Here is a 24,747-nt window from a genome sequence, read left to right as displayed (position 1 = left end):
TTGTTCTCTGACTCCCCGGGCTAAGCTATTTAGCAAGGAACATAAGGAGCCCACCTTGTCCAATCTGTCTTCTGCTGAAGCTGTGAACAATGCACTGATTCAAAAGTGACCTTACGTCTCCTAATTCCCCAAGTGTCTGGTTTTGGCAAGCAAGTCACTTTAATGTCCAGTAAGTCAGTGTATATTATGTATCTGGATATTTTAGACAGTTACCAGAGCCCTTTATAGGTAAAGAGGGTAAGAATGATTTCAAAGTACAATATTAACATAAATGCAGGAAAAAATTGACTTTGTGATAGAATAATACGGAGAAGGTTTGAGATTATTAATTATATATGCATATGCCTGTATGTATTTATATATGTGTATATATCAATATATATTCTATATATAATAAACATGTATTATAAAGACATGTTTAAAATTTGGTCCAAAATGGTAGAAATATATGATGTTTTATATATTAGAAAGAATAAGATCCATTGTGAAATATTTTAGAATAACATTATTGATAGTGGTAATTAATTCAGATGTTTATCAAATAGAGTTATCAATTAGGCATCTAATATGAGACTGTCATAAACCCAAGTCTGTGCAATTGCAATCTATGGAAACAAGTCATACGGTGTTTGGTTTTGCACTACACCATCTTTTTGGGCGAAGTAGAAGTGTCTGGCTGAATAGATTGCATTGTGGCTTGTATTTCCTAATGCTTCATGGACTATGAGTGTAAAGGGACCTCAATGACAATAATATAGAAAGCTTCACTCTTTTTTGTCTCCACTTTAATCTGTTTAACATAGGACCCAGTCCTCTGAAATATTTCCTCAATTACATCTTGAAGTTACCAAAGACTGCTTCTTGAGTTCCAAAATAAAACCATGCACTCTAATAAATTCTTTGTATGATATAAAATTAAAACCCTACTTTTAATTTTAGCTCAGTTTTGGTTTAATTTTAGTTTCGTTTAATTTTAGTTTTTCACATATGTTCAAATATCTTTGAAGTCGTACCTAGAATAAGACTGGTACCCCAAATATAAAAGAAAAAGGCACAGACCATAAAAGGGAGATAAAAGGACTTTGTCTTAAGTGTTGAAGCATCCTGAAAATTATACGGAGCTTCCTGGTATTCTAAAAGGCAAAGAGCGAGCAGCTGTATAAAGATATCCCAACTATTACTTCATAAAATCTGAAACTTCATGTTAATTTCAGTTTCAAGAAAGTAGTGACATTCTGACTTCCCTACATCTTGAACTTGATTTCTGCAATGAATGAGTTCTAATACAGACCTAGAGAAAATATTTTAAGACTGCATTTTGTTCCATCTCATAGCGTTTGAAAATTAAAAAAGGTTAAATTTGCATAATGCTCTTGACTTTGTCTAAGCATGTTTGCATCGAACAGTCCATTGTGTCTCCACTGGCACCCTTCTAAGGCACAACTAGAGTCACAGTCCCATTTGATTCATGAGAGAACTGAGACCCAAAGAGGTGAAGTGATTTTCCCGAGAACACAGGGTTAGCAAGCTCTATCTAGAACCGCAGCCAGAAAGCCAGCTTCATGATTTATAAACTGTGTCTATTTCACTCAGAAATTAGCAAAATGAATGTTTGAGTTACAAATAAAGGGTAGAAAAGGCCACACAAACGATGTGATTTGAGGGACTTTAATACCTTCTCAACAGCCTTCCACAGAGCCTGAACGCCTCACAGTTCCAGTTAAGGCACGATCCCCAGAAAGTCCCCGGTTGAACGCAAATCCCCAGGGGTTCTGATTTACCCCAAATCTGTGTACACAATACCTTCTTTCCTGCCACGCTTTTCCCACACCCCAGTGCCTTGCAGCTGCTGAAATGGGAACCACAGTGAAGATGAACGGGACTTTTTAGAGATTCTACGGTGCAGAAAGTTAAAAATGAAAAAGGTGCCCAAATCACGAGCGTTACAGACAAAAAGATCCAGAGGTGAAAGTCTAGACTGGTATGATCTGCCCCTGTGTTGGCTGAAAAATAAATCCTTACATTTTATCTGAGCGTTTTTTACTTCAGTTTATATTGTATTAGGTTCTACAAATTCGTGATTTATTAACAACTTTCCTAACAGCTCTCAACCTTTGGGAGTTTAAGGTATTAACAGTCATTCGCACTTTCATGAATTAGCGAGAGTTAGTACTCTCAGACTGTTTCTTATTAACAAAGCTGAGACCAGCTGTTCTGGAGGACTGACATTTCTGACCAGGGGAAGGTGCAGCCAAGAGGGGAGCAGGGTACTAAAGGTAAAACACAAGTTCAAGATTCGGTTTGTTTTCTGTGAACTTAAGAAACATAGCAACATTTATAACATTATTTCTATAGATAATTCTCTGAACAAAATCCCTTGGTAGGACGGATATTTGCTTGCATGTTATATACGACGTGTAATATATTGATATCCTTATTACATTATAGTCCACAGCACTTAGAACTTCAGTCTAGAAAACATGTAAATAGATGAGAGTGAGAGAATCTATAGATGGGATGCTTTCTGAAAATCCTGCATTCCAAGTGGCACTAAATTGTGGGCTCCCAGGGGCTTTGGAGTGGGAATACAATCTAGAAAATACACTAGAAGATATACTAGAAAATACAAAGAGATGCAGAAGGCAATAGAGCAAAAATATACTCTTTCCTCCATTTATATAGGGCCATGCTTGACAGAAGAATTTTCATGACAAAGCAGTTGTAAGAGGGGCCGGCTCCGTGGCCGAGCGGTTAAGTTCGTGCGCTCCGCAGCCCAGGGTTTGGATCCTGGGCGCGGACATGGCACCGCTCGTCAGGCCACGTTGAGGTGGCGTCGCACATCCCACAACTAGAAGGACCTGCAACTAAGATATACAACTGTGTGCAGGGGGGGTTTGGGGAGATAAAGCAGAAAACAAAAAAAAGGAAGATTGGCAACAGTTGTTAGCCCAGGTGCCAATCTTTAAAAAAAAAAAAAAAAACAGTTGTAAGAGATCTCAGGCACTATTCCTGGCCTCCATTTTCAATTTTGATTTCACAAAGAAATTCAGGATGCAAGCCCAACTAAAGGTGGTGTCTTTATTTCAAGGCAACATGTGAACAAAGTGAGAAACCTCGCAAACGTCATCACACTGTGAAAGAGCAGGACACAACTCTGCCAGGTTCATTTTGAGATTCTCCGTGTGTGTGTGTGTGTGTGTGTGTGTTGAGACTAGAACAAACCTCAATTTGTCCAAACATCACATGAAAAGAAAACATTAAAAGGACTCACCTGCGTCTTTTAAATGCAATCACATGTCCCACATTCAGGCAATTCTCGATTCTCCATAGTGAACTTCACTCTCGGTCTGACTGTGTCCTTTCACCTGCTATACATCTGAGTTACCTTATCTTGGTAGTTATGCATTTAATCCTAACTTTAATTTCAACTCCAATTTTTTAATAAGAAAGTTAATTTTCTTTAAGAAAGTATTTATTTTAGAGACTAATATATGAATTATACCTCTACTGTTATAACCCTTTATATATATGTTTGTGTGTGTGTGTATATATATATATATATATACATGTACATATAGTAAACAGTTTACTATATTTCAGCAAACTTGATGGAAAACTTTAACTTTTGGGGGTCATGGCTACAATATATCTAATTATCCTGTGAAGAGTAGACAAAAGAATAAGACTATTGTTGTAAGAATCTTATTTTTAATCCTAAGTAAAATTTCAACTGGATATATGTCATTTGGGTACTCCCAACAGTGACGGTCTAATGCAATTTGCTGGCAGATATGTGCTGTCTATAAAATCCAGAAATCCTGAGGACAATATTTCTCATACTGTGCTATAAATGCATTTTCTTATGAGAATTTTTTCTTAGCTTCTCAACTGCTTGGGTTGAGAGCTTGGGTGTCCAAAATTACAATTGATACTAGAAACACAATGTCAGAGATTCTTTCTCCACTCTTCCTTACTGTTCCATTTAAAAATTGTTGTATTACATTTCTGCTAATAAAAGCCTTTCTAAGGATTCTGTATCACTCTTTTGCAAAGCGCATTCACATCCTTCAATGAAAGTTGCTATTATCAGAGCAATGTACTCTTACTATTTATTTATTACAGCAGCCCTCATGACTGCTTACCCAGGCAAGCACTAGAAATATCTAACTCATTACCACTACATAAAATAGCATGGGGTATTTTCAGAATGAAAGAGATCAGAGCATGACAAATTCTAAAGCTGCTCATGTCCCTGTTTCTAAAGAAAAGGATCGCTATTCAACAAGCACTGCTAACTTTAACTATTGAAGAGGATACATTAGACTCTTAGTGAAAATATTGCCCAGACAAAATCGTGTTGGAAATACCTATTTGCTACCCTTTTTTTCATTTAAGGTCTGAACACTCTTGGGCGTTCTCAGGCCAGCTGATGAAAGAAAACTGACCCAGATGGAGTCAGAAACTGAAAATGCCTATTGACTTATTCAGCTGGAAGTTGATCCCCGTTGCTATTTAAATCTACTGCTTTAAGTGTCAGCAGACATGCTGCATTCTTCATGATGGTTCAGAGGGCAGACGTTTGGGTCAAAATATTCTTACCCATTCTGTACCTAATGTGGGCTCTACAATGTTTACAAACAGCTGTTACGAGAACCCAAAGATCCAAAGAAAAATGTGACACATTCAGGAATCCGACAGTTAAAACCGAGCATTTGTTCAGATAGCACCTTGTGGTTTGAGGTAATAAGACCCATGATGATAATGGTATTTGTCACATTCAGAGCAGCTGTATTCATGAGAGTGGAAGTGACTACCCTCTTACACAGCCAGTTCCTACTTTGAACCCAGGTCTATATTTTGGCTGCCTTGGCAACAGCACAGCAATAACAACTGGAGCCATAATGGCGATGTCAATCCAAGGACATTTTTGGATAAAGCAGGAGCCCTGACTTTCAATATAGAAAGACAGAAAGAGAGCATATAAAATAAACTGAGAGGATGGAGTCCACAGCACTGCCACACTGAGTATACTGAGCCTCATGTACAGAGAGTCTAGGATATTCATTGCAATAGTTAAGTTTTACAAGTCCAACAACTTTCTAGTGGCTGTTTTTAGTGGAAGAAACATTTCAAGGAAATAGATCTCTGCAAGTTAGGGGACTATTTTTTTTTCTCTGAAATGAAATTAGGTAGGATAAGCTGTTCATTAATTTTGACCACATTAATCAATGCGGGTTTTCATATAATCATTACAATGAAAGGAATTATAAACAACAACGAAAACACAAAATTGACTGCTCAGCCTTCCCACTGATTGGTCTGCCTCTTGTGATTGGCCACTAGTATCTCTTCTTTTGGTCACAGGTAGCATTGCATTTCCCTGTCCTCATGACATGAAACACATTTATGTCCTCATGACTTGCTTTGGTTAATGAAGTGTAAGGAGAAATGACAGGTGTCACTTCAACATGGAACCTTTAACAGAAAGGTTCAATTTGCTGCTGTTCCTTTCTACTGCCAAGGCAACCAGCAACTCTCCAGGTGATGGAAGCATCACGGGCCTGGAGTGAAAAGATGTAGAACAGAGTTCCCAGTTGTCCTCTGATGAACATGTAATATGAGCAAGAAATATACTTTCCTTGTGCTGATCTACTGCAATTTTGAAGCTGTTATCTCAGTATAACGTAGCCTACCCTGATTGCACTCACAGTGTCATTTGTAGAAATTCAAAGAATATCATTCTTTATTGAAATATATTTGACAGATAATGTTGTGTACATTTAAGCTTCAATCAGAAATAAATTAATAAATTTAACACACGTGTAAAAAAAAAACACCATCTTTTTGCAGACTCAGAGGCTGTAATGAAGATAATGCTTCAACTCCCTTCACCAGAACAGAATAGACTGTTTCTGTTCCAGCTAGAGATAAAGTGCAGAATCATGAATTTGTGGCCAAACTATGTTCTTCAGACAGAAACTCAAATGCACACTTGCACCACTCCAGATGAACTGTTTGACTGCCTAAACTAACCGACACAATTTCTTTAACTTGTTGTCTTGTAAATCAAATCAAAGTTTTATGAAATAATATTCATTGTCAGCCAGGTCCCTTTCATTTTTATTTTTATTAGCCTTTTCCTTTTGTATACCTCACGCTCTATCTTTTTTCTGTACAGCCGCTTTCTCTTTCCTTATGCAGTATTCTCCAGTCTGACAGCAAGAGAAAGTGATTATTACTACTTTATATAATGGATTCTGGCAAAGTATTTGCGCTTCTGTTTCCACAGTAATTTAAACTGTTTCTGCTGTAAGTAGAAAGCAAAGTTAGATGTCGGCCTTATGGAATCTTTGCTAAGTGATATCAGTGCCATTAGGCATTTCTAGGTTCTAAAATATATTTGGATCCTTTGTAATATAGGTAAAATAGAACACATATGACTTTAAAGCAGCCCTACTGTGTTTCTCTGTTTATTTCTAAGATCAGCAAGAACAAACTTGAGTGGTGTTTCTGCGAACATAGTTAAATGCATAAAAAACAAGGAGTGTATGTGTGCACACAGACATGTTCATGTGTTTAAGGTAAAAGAAAAATACACAGTAATCAGTTAAAAAGGGACATGTGTCAATTTTTAAGTTATGGCAAATAAAACCATTATATTTGTTCATACTCTTTCTCCAGAATTACTACAATAAAACTCCACAGTAATGGACTTAATTGGCAGAATGCCATGATGACTTCCAGAAAAATCTAAAAAGAGACAAACTGTGTTCTTTATATTACTGACCAGAAGCAAATTCTTTTTCTCAAGCCACAGGAAGGAAATTTCAAATTTTCATGGAGCATTATGTTGTGGTGCTATTTTTTCAAAAAGTTTATTCTCCTCATTTGCACAATATCAGTTTTTCTGTAAAGTAGTGGTTTTACACAAGATTTACTAGTTGTCGGTTCCATCCACATCTTATGTACCAAAATAGAGAATCTCTATAAGAAAACTTAAAGATAACAAACATGCATTATTCCACAGGATTAAAAAAATTGTCGAGAAATAAGCTAATATCTTCCAAAATGAAACATACATATTAATTTCAAAATTGCTTTATTTATATGATGTATTATTTATTAATTTATACAATAGTTGACAAATATCGCAACTTAAAATAATTTAAATTTATTTTTTATTGTCAAATATTGAGAGTGAAGTTCAGCGATCATTTTGTAAAATAATAAAAATTCCCCTTTTACCAAAATCTGTATATTTATAAAATTTATTTGACTGAGACAATATTACAACTCTAAGTATTATTTGAATGATCACATTCCATATTCATATTGCCCTCTCTGTGAATCCATGGATTGGGGTTGGATATACATGAATTAAGGGGAATTTGTTAATGAAATAATAATTTTGGTACCTTTTTAGTAGAACTTAGGATAGTTGTGGCTCTCAGTAGGGGATTTTTAAAAGAAAACTCCCTTACCAGAGTCACCCACATACGTCTTTTAAATATGAAAATCCGCTTTGCACTGATCATAGTCTTTATTAAGAAGACTGTTGATTTCAATACTAAAAATATCCCAAAGAATTTCCTATTGTTCCAGAAAATTCTTGAGCAATTATTTTTCATGATTACACTGATCGTGTGCTATTAGTCCAGGTAGAGGTAGGCAGAGATGAGGAACTTTACATTTTCTGAACACCCACTATGGGCCCAAACCTCTTCTGGGCACTTTACATATATTATCATGTTTAGTATTCATAATCAGCCCATGATGAAGCAATTACTATTCCCTGATTACAGAGGAGGAGGCTGAGGCTCAGGGAGGTGGGTAATTTGACAAGGGCCATATACCTGGTAAGAAATGAAGTAAGAATTTATAATTTAGGTCTTTTGATTTTCATGTCTGTACTATTCCTTTATGCTATGTAGCTTCCCAGAAAGAGCAATTGTGGCTTTACTAATTTGGAGCTTATTTTCAAATGGATTGTCTATGAGTAGTTGGCCAATTATTTTCCTCCCATGAGATTAACTTAAAATATACAGAAGATGTATGGTTCAAATTCTTCATCCACTGATGTACAGCAAGAATTTGACACAGCAAGCTAAAAGGAATTGCTGGAGAAAACTTCATTAATGGGGTCTAAAAATGGGCAAGAAATGCCTTACCCTTGTAGCTTGTAGCTTAATTCATATTTAGGGAGGGTCGGAGAGACCCTTGGAGCCAGATATTTCTCCTCCCTGGTTTCTCTTCCCAAACTCTTTTCTCTCATTCTTTTTTCTTTTTTCTTTTTTTTTTTTTATGGTTTGGTGTATTAGACATGAAGCGGTTCCTTGATCTCTACCCATTTACCCAGGATTTGAAAAGCTCTGAGTTAGAACTCTGATTTTCTCTCTCCCCGTCAGCCAAAATGAACCCGTAAATATAGGGGCACTTTATCTACTATCTGCAGAGACTTCTGCTGCTTTGATCCTGCCTCCTTCCCAAAGCAGATCCCGGACCCGTCTCTAATTCTAGCTCTGTGTTTCTTAGAGGGTGCTGTGCTTTTTCTTTTCAAACATATGAAATCTTTTGGTATTTTTCCACTCATGTTTTTAATTCTGGCATTCACATTTTCTAAATTTTAAAGGAAGACCTTTCTACCATACTTTGTTCCTCTTTTAAGATTTGTTGCAAAATTCTAATTAACAGATTGAACAACAAAAGAACCCACTGAACACCCACTAGATTTTTTTTGAAGGGGGAAAACATTCTATAAAAAAATACTGAACATTGCAAGACACACACTGATGAACACCTACTGCTTAATGAAATTCATCACCACCTAAATTCAGTTCCTTCTTTCCCACCTCACTGCCTCTGCCTCCTCCACACACACAAAACCCTCAGAAGACCAGTTTTCATAGCACCTACACTATAATATACACTTTAAAGGAGGGTTTGTGAAACTGGAAATCTTGGTTTATGTTTTAAATACGAGATGATAATTTCTCCGAGGTCTGACTTCCATTTTGGTGCATCGTCCAACTTGCTCTGTTTGTGTCATCATAATTTAAGGACCATTTGAACAATTACTCTTTTCTTTCTAGAAATTATAAAAACATCATTTGCTAAATTTTTTATTGTAGGCTTTTTAAAGAAACAGATTTTTTCCAGCAAATTAGCTAGTAATAACCGAAGTTAAGCCAAAAGCAAGCTAAGGAAAGATTTATGGTCTATAGATAACAGCAATGTTGAGCGAAGTGTTTTCTTTTATCATGAAGTATATGACAGGTAGTCTTCAGACATTTCGTAACTTAAGTACTAGAAGATGTCACGTTGGGCTATACTTAGTATGGGTGTAAGCATATACAGTGCAGATGTAAGAAGGAAGAAACACTTGCTTATACATAATTTCTTAAGTTTCAGGAAAAGAATGCCCAACAATTTTTACATAAGCAAGGTTTAGTCTATAAAGAGGACAGGAATATCTTATCTTCTATTCAGTTAACAGGTTTCAGCAGTTTTCTGAATACTTATGAGTAGCTCAGAAATTCATATAAGTTCATGTAATTCACACAGCATCTGTTGTGAAAAAATAAAGTGATAATTTACATCCAATTAAAATATTTTTCATTAGATAAAATGCTTTAATAAACCAACAAACTTATATAAGAAAATAGTCTTTCTTGGGAATAAAACGAGTCAGTTTTCTCTACGGCATGCAAAAAATCAAAGCTTGGTCAACTGGAGAAGGAATGAGTCAAAGTCTTTCATGTAAAATTTTAATCCATTGAATATTTTTTTAAACTATATGTCCTTTATGCCTTGCAATTTATGTAAGTTATTTGAAAGCATATATCTTCATTGGGTGCTTTCTTATCAAACTGCTAAAAATATATATCTACCAACCCCCTCGTGTCTACTATAGAAACAGAAATTTCAGGAGTGCTTCTTACACATAATCACCTTTCTGTCTTTTAAATGTTTGCCAATTATACTGCAAGGGACCATATGGAGTCATGGCTTAAAAGGAAGGTAAAGGCTGTTTTTCATTAATTCCTTTTTTCTGATACAACGATTCTTTACCTTTAAAAATAAGCTTATATTCAATTTGGCAGGCAGTTATGCAAATGCATTTTGTTAGGGCAGATTCCAATGGTAAAACATAAAATAAACTTAAGAAAAAAGGAGGAGTCAAGTAAAGAGAAAGTTGGTGTGTCTTGCTACTTTTTTTGTACTTTAAATATTTTTAGGCCTCTTTACCACTGCTGTTGGGTCATTTCTCTTAGCTATACTAAAGAGCCTTTGCCAGTCTGGAGGAGGCAACCATGTGTCCGTGAATGCTTATTTAGTACGGCGAGGACAGATGGCCTGAAATTGCTGAAGAAGACCTTAAGATATATTTAAAAGAGGAAAGGGAAAGAAATAATAAGGGAGGAAATAAATTAGAGAAGAGGCAAATGTGTGGCCAGGAAAAGTACACGCACGCACACACACACATATGCACACACGTGCTCACATACATGCACGCAAATGAAGACAGACTATAAAGTGGTAAGTAGGACCTGATTTCTTATAGATTTGCTTTTTCTGTAGAAACTTTAATTTTCATTATTGTTGATTTGTTGTCTTTTTAGCAGAAACCTGACAATCAGTCACTGGTGATCTGAGCTTAGTCTGTCCTGGTTGATATAGAATACACCATTTGCATTTGCTTCTTCTTCTTCTTCTTCTTTTTTTTTTTTTTTTTTTTGGTGAGGAAGATTGGGCCTGAGCTAACATCCATTGCCAATCTTCCTCTATTTTGTATGTGGGACACTGCCACACCACAGCATGGCTTGATGAGTGGTGTTCAGGTCTGTGCCCAGGATCCAAAGCCATGGACCCCAGGCCACCAAAGTGGAGTGTGTGAACTTAACCACTACACCATAGGACCAGCCCCTATGTTTTGCTTCTTATAGCATCCAAACTTGAAATCTGAATTTTGATTCATAAAAGCTCAAGATATTCACCTAATTCAAACTGAATTAAGTTGAAATCCCTGCCACCCTAAGACTCAATGTTTTAACATGATTTGTTTTAGAGTCTATCATAGTTAATTTATCTTGCTTAGCATTTTACTTCATTTTGTTCTGTTATTTTAAGAAAACATAGTGTTGCTCAATCAAAACCTCATGAAGAGATGTTTCACGTGTATTGGGGATGGGAGAGGAAGTAAGAGTGGAGAATGGATGAGCGGGGGGCATCTGTGGACAATGCTGTGGTTTCAAATATAAAGACAATGTGACATGTTGCAAGATGACAAAAAGTGACATTAGCGGATTTTTTTATTATGCATTTTTTCTTTCCAAGTTATCAAATTAACATTTCCCATTTTCCTCAGATTTATTCTATTTCAATCGTGCTCTGACTATGCCAGGTAACAGAGAACTGTTGCTTCAATTGCCAGGTTTTCTATTGCTCATAAAACAAATATTAGATTCCAAATTTCTTCTTATTGCCTTCTGAGTTGTCATGGTTATCAAATGACACCTTCTCTAAATTCTCTCTCATTTTAACTCTTTTCCATGCTTTGTATAAACAGGCTGCTTGAAGATCGAGAGGAAAAAACCATCAAGTTCGGATGCTATAAGAAACGAGAAACACTAGAAGGAAAAAAATGTTTTGTTAGCCACAAATTGAAATTGGAAAGATTTTATCAGGATGCTTTAAGTGTCATTAAATATAAAAAGTATAAAAAATACCTGCTTTTTATAATGACTCTCTGAACAAGCTGTTGGTAACTTGCAGCCTGCTATGTGACTGGCACTGTGGTTAGAGCTCTTCTGCCACAACTCTCCCCCCCACCCCCAACCACCACCACCAATGAAACAGGCAGTAAGGATGCTGGATCGTTCTAAAGTAAATATAAGGGGTATTTTTTTGGATACAACCACCTTTAAAAATAGAAAGGCAAGCAGATTCATAAACAGAGCCTTTAAAATGTACAATACTTTTGTCTGACAAAAACATCTGTTGCTTAGATGGGTGTTTAGAACACTGAGTGCTTCAGATTACCCCTCAGAAGGTGTGCTGGGTGGTGGCTCTCTGTGGACTTGGCCCCTGGGGAGGTCAGCCCAACTCCCGGCCTGTTGGCTCAGCAATTTCCCCGTGGTCAGGCCGTCTTGCCATAATCACATGCTGGCGCCCCAAGCCTGTTTCTTAACTGTACTCTGTACCTTCTAATGAAAGCATCCCAAAATATCTCCAACCGCCCAAACTCTGAGGCAGCCACGACCTCAGACTGGACTGCTGGACACACTGCCTTCGCTCAGACAGAATGGCGGATCAAAATCTCCCCGCCACCATGACTGAAGCTCTCTCTCTTTCTCTGCTGGTTTTTGGCACTTCATAGTTTATAATTACTTTCATGAATTCCAGAATCTTTGACACGCAGCTGATTAGGAAACTCTAACCCAACACACACATCACAGTTTCATACAACTTGGAGCCTACACTAAAGAAAAGAAAAAGTAGGAAAAAAGCAATGGTGAATAACTTTTTGTGCTTAAAGCAACAAAGACAACAACAACAGCAACAAAAAGTAACGTGTGAAAATCAAAAGAGGTAATTCATTTGAAAGTTATTTGAAAAATGTAGTTTACTTCATATATGAATGGGAAATGGTATTATTATGATTCTCTTTTAGGGATAATTCCCAATATTAATTAATTTCTGGAGGAGCTACACTAAAGTGACTGTGGACGAACACGTGCTATTGGACTTTACTGGAATCTTTTACAAGATTTCAGGAGTGTGGAGGATAATAAAACACTTTTCATGAAAAGTTCAACTGGAATAGCAGGCAAATAAACAAAAAGGAGCTGTATTTAAATTCAACAGGTGTCCCTCTGGGTATTTCATCTTGTCAAGGCTTTGTGCGACCAAATAAGGTAACTCAGTATCTTGCCTAATGTGGCCTAAACAGAGAAAAAAAATATTTTAACAACCTGTTAAGGAAATAAGCAACAATAAAGCTTAGATAAAAATCAGAGAGACCTCTATTGTTATTTTGCCATGTTTTATATGCATTTTGAAAGCTTTGAAGCCTTTTCAAAATAATACTCATAGATACAGCACAGTTCACACAATTTGATTCTTAAAAGTTCCTTTCGTACTTTGATAATACCAGCTAGAGCACGTGTTTGAGCTAGCCTCCTAGTATTAACGCTTTTATTTTCTTCAGGGAAAAAAAATTTACTTCTAAAAAAGGGTAACACAAAACACACTGACATGGTTTTGTTAAAAATACAAAGCTTTATTGTTTATACGATAGTGACTTTCTCCCTACAAGTAAGCTTTGCAAACGTGATTGAATGAGAAGGAAAAAATTTTTTATTCTCTCAGCTCTCAAAAGCTTCATTGTTTAAGTTACACTTGCTCCTAAGTAAAGCAGCATTAAAACACGTCAGGATGTTGTATAGCAAGTAACTAACAAGGCACTAATAGAGATTCCTCGCAAGCATTTAAGTACAGGTTGGCAAAAATAATTCTTCTATTACTTATTTAAAAATATATTAAAGGCCCAAATTCTGATTTAGTGTTCCTATAACTAAACCATTTCCTTATGATAATATTTACAGATTTCAAATCTATGCACCTTACTTTGCTGAGAGTCGGTAATATCTTCTAAATGTATGCAAACATATTTATATATAGTATTCATATATATGTATATATACAGATTTTATATTATGTATCTATTTCATTGTGTACGTCTCTATATATGCATAATAATTATAGTCCACTTCTTACAACTGACAAAAAAGCACCAATTCCCTGTAGCCTAGGAAAGCCTTGGGTCTTTGGCTACTATCTTCTTGTTTTTCTTTCTCCATGGGGTGGGGAGGGGCAAACTGCTAGTCAGAGGCAGTGCTGAAAACAAGTGAAAGTCAATTTACCTTGCTAATTTTTCATATGCTTCTTTCTTTAACTGCAGAACTCTCTTTTTTTCTTTTTCTTTTCAGAATCACTTAAATTTTTTTTTTTTTTGCAATCTATTTTTTCCCCTAGAAAGTAACCCCTCGTGTCCTACCTTAGGCTCCTCACTGAATGATCTTTTTTTCTTCTAATTATATTTCTTCACCTTGGGAGGCACTCACACTGCTTCAGGATAAGCAACCCAGAAGAGCCTAAGGTCAGGTGTGCCCTAGAATCTAACTCCAGAAATTACAATCATGGAATAAGAGCAAGAGAGAGAAAGAAGAGGCAGAATGGGGAATTTGTAATGATATTGAGGCTCATTCTGAGGAATAATTAACCGAACAGCATCCTATGTTACATCACTTGCTTGAAATCTCAGAGGACAGACTAAAGAATTTAGGAAGCTGATCTGAATCTGCTTCCTAAAGCCACAGGGTTCACAAATTAGTTCTACCAATGGTCAAGCCTCAGAGTTTCATTTCCTAAGTATTTACTGCTCTGGCGTCCAAAAACATAGAGTTCCATTCACGAACCAGCAGACCACAGAGTGTCCATGGCATCTCGCACATTAAAGATACTCAAATTCAAACCATCTAAAGAAGAAAGAGATGTAATTTGATAGGAGGTTTTTATTTCTGTTAAAAATGGGCTTCAATGAAAGAGTTAATGGGGTCAGCAAAAGAGAAGATTTCTAAGATAATGCTTGAAATAAAAGGGAATTCTATTTTGGGGAAGTATGGGAACATTTATGAAATACACACTCTTCAGGTAGAGGAATTGTAGGTAGAAAAGGGAGAAGCATTAGCAGAGCTTTTAAACCAAATCTTCAGCTGGGCTTTTGTTTAACACATATGCAAATGTGTGCACTGCTTCATTTGAATATTTATTTACTGCATTTGTGAAGGAAATTGGGGGATTATAGCCTCTTCCCAGCTGTGTTTTAGTTAATGACTGGTCAGCCTATTAGCCTGCTCCACTAAACGGATTCTCGGCACAGGCAACACCTTTTTCCCCCCGCCTAGAAATTCTTCACATAAAGAACAGTGGGGGAAAACAGCAAGCCAGATCCAGGGAGTTCTGCACCAAAACTGAAAATATTCCCCCAGAATCATTAGAAATAAGCAAGAAAGCTATTTGAAAATGGTGACTTTTGCATTTTCATAATAAACAAAGTAAAAATTTGCTCTCAAATGTTGTGGGGGAAAAGGGAGCTAGCTAATCAGAATTTCTCTGTCCTGAGAACTCATTCAGATTGCTGTTCTAAGTGGTCTTTCTTTTCCTTCCCGAGTCCTTGCTCACTTATTGTCCCCCATTAGCATAAACACATACATCAATGAAAATGTCATGAATTACTTGGGCAATTATTAATATTTGACAAATATTCATATTTTGACAAATATTCATTGGAATGCGAATTTCACAATTTTCTCCTATCTTCTTACTGCCAAAAAAACACAGAAGGAGAAAGAGTAAATAACATTTCTCTAACAATCAAATTCCGTCTACTGTCATTCTCAAACCAACTTATTTAGAGGCATCAGTGCTGGTTATGAGATTAAAGACTTGTATCATGACAAGCTCATTTCTAAGGATTAATGGTGAGCAAAGCTTTAGGTCAAAAAGCTCTAATATAATAACATATGTCTAGTAGTCTATCATTTGTTATTAAGAAAAGGAGCATCTCCTTTCTGATAAGTTTATATGACTCAATCAATAGGAGAAAATTTATCTTATTCCCAAAATGTCTATCTTCTTTAGATACTTTCAAATTTCATTTAATATGGATCCATTCTTCTGGGTGAGAACGTGCTCTAATTCTAATAAAGTCAGAATTAAGACATGGAAATGAATGAACCAAATTCTTACCACCAAAATTCTGAATTTTTCTGTCTAGGTCTAAAAAACATCTTGACTTTGATTTGCTTTATTAGTGAGGTGATCTTTACAGAGCAAATATAAACTACTTATTTATCAAAAGTATTAATACTTAAAATGATTTCTATCAACAACTTGTTTGTGCTTGCTTATATATGGAGTGTTGCTGCAAGTAAAGAGACAACCACAGAGAACCTGAGAGCAACTTGAACATGAGGCACTGTTCCTGGAGCGAAATGATCCTTTCTCACAACTGGAAAAATTGAGTGTCTTACATGAGACTGACAACTCAAATATTTGCAGCACAAAAACAAATAATAAAGAAAGAGATGCTGTCAGACCTCAAGATAAACAGAGAAGTAATAACTATGCTGATGGAAGAATATTACAATAATAAATATTCTACCTAAGAAACCTAATTTAGCTCCTTCACTGCTAAGATCACATTGTTCTGCCCATGATACTTAAAACCATTCAAAACAGCAGAAAGAAGTTTCAGGTGTACATTTCCGGCCATCCTTCTACATCAGAAGCTAATGGTGTGCACATCTCAATGGCATCCTTTCCCCCCCTCTTCATACATGAGTTTCTAAACCATCTCCTAAGCTCGTCAGGCATATTTCTTGTTCCTTGCTTCTGTGGGGCAGAGGCAGACAGATTGCTGGATCAGATAGTGCAATACGCTGTATACTGCATTTGAAATGTGCCTTTTTTTAAAGCAGCAGATTTATTGATTTTCTTAAGTAGAAAATATGCACCCGGACATTAGACAAACACAGACTAAACACAGACTGAGGAAAAGCTGATAATTTGATTAAACTGACTGAGCTTTTGTTGTCTGTGTTTGGGGAATTTCCAATAATGCACAAGTGCCAAGCGCCCCTCTTCTTCTGAATTTAACAAATGCAATCCCTACGCACAATGAATTTTATAATTATTCTGTATTCGGAGATTTGTTTTTCTTTAGAAAAATATTTTGATGGACCCCTATATTGCTTAGATTGAAAGGAAGGTGGGGTAAAAATCTTGCCTTGACCAGATATAGGACTTTACTCAGAAAGGGGTAAGTATTAGCTGGGCAAAAAGCATTTCATATAAGGAAGTATTTTATATCTATTTATCTATCTATGTCTATCTATCTACCTACCTACCTACCTCTCTCTCTCTCTCTCTCTCTCTCTCTCTTTCTCTCCCTCTCTCTATCATCAAGATTACTGGACTATTATTAATTAATTAATATAATTAATTAACTAAGACGTAATTTCCCCCATTTGGAGGGCAAATTGACTTAAGTATTTGAGGTTTATAAGTGTAGGTAACACTTCACACGTCTTAGAGAGCGGTTTGACGGTCTTGAGATGTCAAAAAGCTCTGGTTATTTAATTTAGCCTTGCGGATGCCTGTGATGAAATTAGTGCAGCAGGTGTGTGTGTGGGTGTGGACCAACAGGGATGAGGGAATAATAGCTGAAAGTATGTGAAGATTACTGAGTTTTATGAATTAGTGAATGAGAGCTCGTGAACTTTTATTGTAAATATCTCTGAACTATCCTTATATCTGTTTTTCCTTGTTTATATCACAATATAGAGAACAAAATCTAATTCCCTAATATCCTGCAAGGACTATGCTATAAGTTCACCATACCGAGCTGCTTAACCATAAGGACTTTAACCTTATTATTTTTTAGGCTTACACTTTCGAGGTTTTTAATCATTTCTTTTCTCATGTTGTCCTACACCTTCTATTAACCATTCTCTCACAATGATATTTTGTTCCTTCTTTTCCACTCAATCCTCAGGCTTTTATAATGAAATTTATAAATATCATTTCCTCTCCTTCTAGTTTTTGTCCACTCTGGTTCATATTGGATATCTCTTCCAGAACTCTCCATTCCACCTAATTTGGATAGAAAGATATTTGACTACAACTTTTCACAAATTTCTTCTGCTTGTAATTGAAACTGTGGATTCTTTTCCTTAGCTTATACTATATGTATTTTTTTCTAAGCAGAGACTTAGACTCTAAATAGATAAGCGTGATGGTGACCAGCTAGAGTGAGAACCCAAAAGGTCACCAATTTCTTAACAACTGCTGCTTACTAATGGGGCAGCTAAAGCATTGGCAAGATGATCTCAGTTTTGTTTTTACTTATTGAAATGAATTTCAATTATAGAGTCTACTGTTCTTTTCAAATTTCCTTTGACTCAAGGATATTTACGCACAAATTAAAGTAACACTGAAGTTTAAAATCACTTTGCCTTCCTTGTATTAAGATAGGAATTTATTTAATAACTGATCTCAGCTGGCTTGAGGATGTTTAAACAAAGCCACATAGGAGACAGATTTAAAGATAATTTAAATCCATCCTTTTTCTGATTTGCCTCTCTGCCTTTGCAGGTGTATGACAAAGATAATTTCCACTAACTCTTTTTCACCCTGCATGAACTCATTAGGGAAAATGATACAGAAGGAATAAAAGTTGCCAATTTTTATAGTTGTGTGAGGCTGATCCCAATAACTTCCAACAGCAATTCAAATACATTTCATCTCATTCCATCATTTATAATTTTAGCATTTAAAAATGTTTATATATATATATATATATATATATATATATATATATACTCTTTTTGGGGTTCTTAGAATGAAGTCATATGTACCCAAATTATGGCCCATTTTAATTTGACATACATTTTCTCACTCTTTCAATCTGCTCTTTTGAAAAGGATCTGGGAGGAAAGTAGTTTTCACTGACTGTGTTAAACATGACATTCAGGTACTTAATATTAAGGTGATGGTTTTCTTTTGAGAAGTCAGACTGTGAGGTCAAATGACTAGAACTCGGGAAACCTACCTTTACGTTGTGATTTGACCTTGGGCAAATTATTTACCTTTTCTCAGGCTCTGTTTCCTCATCTGCAAAATCACAAAATTAGGATAAATGTCCCTTCCAATTTAAGGATCTAACGTCACATACCTAAGTTCTATGGGTTTTTATTTTCTCTTTGTGAAAACTGGTTTTGGCAATGATGAAGCTCTTTGAACTCAATTATCAGGTTCTCGGATGTCTGAGTATTAAATCAAACTCCTACGACCCACACTCCATGAAACCTAATTCAAATCAAGAAACTGTGCTGTGGGTGGTGTAGGTGAGCGCTGCAGCAGCACACAGGAAGCTTCACCGGAAGGTATCAACTGAAAGGAAACGCACATGGAAATATTCTGTCACCCTACTGAAACCTCCGGGGACGCCTTTCATGGGATCTCCCAAGCATGGCCACCCACAGCCACCGTCACATCAGCCAGCTTCTCTTCTCTCTTTTAAAAAATTGCTAAAGATAGACTTTTATGATGTGTGTTTTGCTGATGATGTCTCTCCTCAATACCTTCAAATAACTGGCTTTTCCTACAAGGTTTTAATGCAGGTATTTTTTTTTTTTTTTGAGGAAGATTAGTCCTGAACTAACATCTCCTTGCCAATCCTCCTCTTTTTTGCTGAGGAAGATTGGCCCTGAGCTAACATCCATGCCCATCTTCCTCTACTTTATATGTGGGATGAATGCCACAGCATGGCTTGATAAGTGGTGCCCTGTCTGTGCCATGGATCCGAACCCGAGAACCCTGGGCTGCAGAAGCGGAGCGCACAAACTTAACAACTATGCCACAAGCCTGCCTCCTTAATGTGTTTTTTTAAACTCAAAGCTCTCTACATAGTTTTTCCTTCATAGTACTTGAAATTCTTGAACTTTGGTGGAATTGAGGGAAAAGAAATACTTCATAATCTCTATTAAGGAAATTTGCTTTGATAGTAACAATGGTATTTCCCAACTCAAAATAGAAAAAAATCTTTGCCTTACATATAGCTTATTAAATTATTTTTAAAAGTAGCAGAAGGCTTTTATTACTTTTATTAATTGTTATTCTTTTAAAATAATCTTATCTCTTGCCAACAACAATTGTTCAATAAAGGCTTCTTAATTTGTATTGTTTTCATGGGATGAACTATACATTACAGATATATTGTAACATTCATTAACTGGATTACGATTCCATTACAGATTAAATATGACCAAACTTTAGCCATATTCTCTTATTCCTAAAAAAGCTATTTTTCTATTCAAAATTTCATCCTCTTAATGCAGACATGTACAGTCATACAAACAAAATTTATTCATTTTATATGCAACAAGGAGGTTTTCAGAAAACAGAAGGAGGCAGCCTCCCATATTATGTCATACTACCAACAAAATGTATTCAGAAATCTAAAGGCTACTTCCTCTAACCATTAATGGTGTTATATTATTTTAAATAGTCCATTACCTAAGAAATAACAGCTAGTAATAAAAGTCCAGAATTTTGCTCAAGAGTAATTTATTTCATTTTATATTTACTCAAAAGATATTTAACAAGATTTAATCTACATTATTTGAATAGATATTTAAGGATCCAGGCAATTTTGTTTGGGAGTGGAGAAGGAGGAAGCTATAAATAAGATTTAGTTCTGGACACAAAGATATTCCTAATATATTAGAGGAGATAAGGAAGGAGTATAAGTAATTATAGCATAAGGTTGAATATGGTAACGAATTTTTTTTTTTTTGAGGAAGATTAGCCCTGAGCTAACTACTGCCAAATCCTCCTTTTTTTGCTGAGGAAGACTGGCCCTGAGCTAACATCCATGCCCATCTTCCTCTACTTTATACGTGGGTCACCTACTACAGCATGGCATGCAAGTGTTGCCATGTCCGTCTGCACCCGGGATCCAAACCGGACAACCCCAGGTCACTGAGAAGCGGAATGTGTTCACTTAACTGCTGCACCACTGGGTCGGCCCCAATGGTAAGGAGTTTAAGTTTAAAAATGTGTGTGTGTGTGTATGTGTGTAACTATGAAAATTTTGGCAGGTAGAGACAAGGAAGATTTCAACTGAGGTTGACATCTGGGCTGCCCTTTGAAGGAAAGAACATTTCAACAAGTGGGGAAACCTCTTGACCACATGAGGCAGCAGCATCACCAAGGTGATTAACCAAATTCGTTCAAGAATGGTAAGTATGATTTAGCTGTAACAGTGCAGGGTGATTGAAGGAGACTTAATACATGGTGCCTCATAAAAATTAGGTAAAATCTGATTTTTTTTATTGAGGTCGTATTGGTTTATAACACTGTGTAAATTTCAGGTATACATTATTATATTCCAGTTTCTGGGTAGATTGCATCATGTTCACCACCAATAGTCTAGTTTTTATCTGTCACCAGACATATGTGCCTCTTCACCCCTTTCATCCTCCCCCCACCCCCTTTCCTCTAGTAGCCACCAATCTGTTCCCCTTATTTATGTGTTTGTTTATCTTCCACATATGAGTGAAATCATACAGTATTTGTGTTTCTCTGTCTGACTTATTTCACTTAGCATAATACCCTCAAGGTCCATCCGTGTTGTTGCAAGTGGTAAGATTTCATCTTTTTATATATATGTATAACTAAGTAGTATTCCATTGTATATATATATATATATATATCACATCTTCTTTATCTATTCATCCCTTGATGGGCACTTGGGTTGCTTCCATATCTTGGCTATTGTGAATAATGCTGCAGTGAACATAGGGGTGCATAAATGTCTTTGAATTGTTGATTTCATGTTCTTTGGGTAAATACCCAGTAGTAAGATAGCTGGATCATATGGTATTTCTATTTTTAATTTTTTGAGGGATCTCCATACTGTTTTCCATATTGGCTGCACGATTTTGCATTCCTAACAGCAATGTATGAGGGTCCCCTTTTCTCCACATCGTCTCCAACACTTGTTATTTCTTGTCTTATTAATTATAGTCATTCTGACAAGTGTAAGGTGATATCTCACTGTAGTTTTGATTTGCATTTCCCAGTAATTAGTGATGTTGAGCATCTATTCATATGCCTGTTGGTCATCCCTATAACTTCTTTGGAAAAATGTCTTTTCACATCCTCTGCCCATTTTTTGGTTGGGTGGTTCACTTTTTTTTGTTGTTGAGTTGTATGAGCTTTTTGTGTATTCTGGAAATTAACCCCTGGTATGATTTGGTTGGTAGAAGGCCCTGAAAACCAAGGTGAAGCCTTACGGTTTGTTTATAGGCAATGAGGACCCACTGAAGAGGATAAAGACATATGAAAAGGAGGGCTTACAACAATGAACTTGGATACAGGAATGAGCAGGCAAGATAGGATGATCAGAAGTAGAGGCATCATTTAGGGAAGGAATACAATAATGTGGGCAAAGTAAAATAAAAGTAAGAACAAAATAATGATCATAGAAATGAAATGGAAGGGCTGGGTGCAAGAGAAATTCCAGGAGAAGCAGATATCACGGTGACCATTAAATATACGTGAATGGTGGAAAATGCAAGGACGCTGGGGAGATTTGAGCTTGGATTACTGGCAGAGAGATAAATCTACTAATATAAAACATAAGGATGGTCAGCAAAGAAGACACATATGGTGAAGTCAAGTCCACACACATACTATTTAGGGGACGTCCAAATGGCAACTGGACAAGTGAGTCAGCTGCAGCAGTGTGATTGTGACACAGGGAATTAGCGGAAGTCTGAGCTTTTTTGTACTCGAAGAAGTAGCTTAAAGTGTTAAATGAAATGAAGTGGCCAGATCATGAATCAGCTAAGAAGGCTGTCGAAGAGAATTGTCTTAATTAGCTAAGCGTGCTGTCACCAATCAAAAACTTCGTATCTCCCTCCTCCCTGTCTTGTCCCTCAGAAGTACCCCTTCTCAGGCTTGACCGTCTCCAAGGCTTGGGCTCCTGATGATGCCCTGTCTAATACTCTGGAGTTGCAAACTTAGAGTAAGGAAAAAGAGTCAGGTGTCATGTTCGCAAACATGAAAGTAAAACTTTTGAAAGTGGAGGGTGTCACTAAAACCAGAGGGAGTAGAGAGGAAACGGAAGAGGTCTTAGGGGAACGCCTAGATTGACGTTTGTAGAAGGAGCAGAAGAAACTAGAGAGGGCATGGTGAGAGGCATGGAGGAGAATCTGGGGAGAAAGTGCCAGGAAAGCGGAGTTTCCTGGAAAGTAGAAAGAAGTGGTCAAGAAATCCGAAATGCTTCTGTGAAATTCATGCAGAGAATTCTGAGAAAAAGCAACCAGAGAAGAGAAGTTATAATAAGAGGCTTAAATCAAAGGCAAGATTTTCAGAGTTACCAAAGGGAGACTCAGAGACTATATTAACCGAGGCTGAGAAGCACAAGGCGAGCACAAGGTGGGGAGTGAGCAGTCGAGTGGATTAGGATAAAGCTGGCTAAAGAAAGATTTAAAAAAGGAACCGTAAAGAGAAGAGGTCAGAATTTGTGTCAGACTGGTAATTGTGCATAACAGTCAATTGAAGAAGTAATTTGGAGAGAGTTCTTAGGGGAAAAAAAGGGAATTTGATTAAAATAATGTATAGAGCTAATCAAACTCAAAGTTGCAGTTGTAATGTCAAAATGCCTTACAATGTGGAATCTTGGTCATGAAAATTTATTGCTTCTCTGGCAAACCTTATCATTAGGCTGATGAAATCAGGTCTCAGGCTTTGAAAAAACAGTCTGCTATGGATTGAATCACGTTCCCCCTAAATTTGTATTTTGAAGCTCTAACTCCCAATGTGATAGTATTTGGAGGTTGGGCCTTTGACAGGTAATTAGTTTTAGATGAGGTCATGAGGGTAGTGCCCTCATGATGGGATTAGTGCCCTTAAGAGAAGAGACGTCAGAGAGCTTGCAATGTCTCTCTCCCTGTCACAGGAAGACATGGTGAGCAGGTGGCCACCTGACAGTCAGGAAGAGAACTCTCACCAGAACTGGCCACGCTGGCACCCTGAGCTCAGATCTCTAGCCTCCAGAAATGTGGGAAAATAAATCTCTGTTGTTTAAGCCTGCCAGTCTGTTGTATTTTGTTACGGCTGCCCCAGCTGATTAAGTTTCAGTCATTGATTTTTACCCTCTAATATGGGGTATAATATTAGATGATAGTATAATTGAAGATTATGAAGATTTAAGATTATGAAACTTTATAAACAAAACAGAAACCTACTCTTTATAGGGTTTGAATGGAAATATAGTAATAAAATAGCACAAAAAATGAGAGAAGGAAAGGAAAGAGCAAAGAAATAGAGTCTCTTGGAAAATTTTTAAATGTCTTGCAAATATCTTCAAGTAGAATAGACTAAGAATAACACCAACTGAGGTTGATTGGTTTTTTACTATGTTCCGTTCCTAGCACCTTCCTGAGCGATCTCCTTTAATCCTCACAATAACTCTATGAGGTAGGTAAAATACTATTATTACCTCCTTTCATAAGGAAAAAAAGGCCCAGGGAAGTAAAATAAAACTTGCTCAGTATTCCCCCGCAAGCCAATGAAACAGCTAGGATCAAGCTTCCCCAGCACCCATATGCTTTTTAAGATTTACCTCAATAGAAAACTATTTTCCCCTAACTTTCTCATTTCCATATAAAGCTACACCCACACAAAGTATTCCACGCTGGCATTTACTTTCTATCTCTTAGTCTCAAGATGGACGTAGTAAAACAGCAGGGATAGAGGCTAATAGACTGTGTATATGAAATGTCCAGGACGAGGTTCAGATTTTAGACTTTCAAAGTTGTGTTCATTGTAGCATTATTCCTAATAGTCAGTATGGAAACAACTTAAATGTCTTTCAACAGACTGAATGGATAAAGAAAATGTGGTATATATATCTGTATACCACAATACATACACACACACACACACACACACACACAATGGAATATTAGTCTTAAAAAAGAAGAAAATCCTGTCATTTGCAACAACATAGAGGGAGCCGAAGGACGTTATGCTAATTGAAATAAACAAGACACAGAAAGACGAATACTGTATGATCTCACTTAGATGTAGAATCTAAAATAGCCAAACTCGTAG

The sequence above is a fragment of the Equus quagga genome, chromosome 7, assembly GCF_021613505.1.
Source record: "Equus quagga isolate Etosha38 chromosome 7, UCLA_HA_Equagga_1.0, whole genome shotgun sequence".
Lineage (NCBI taxonomy): Eukaryota > Metazoa > Chordata > Mammalia > Perissodactyla > Equidae > Equus > Equus quagga.
This window is presented reverse-complemented; position numbering follows the sequence as displayed.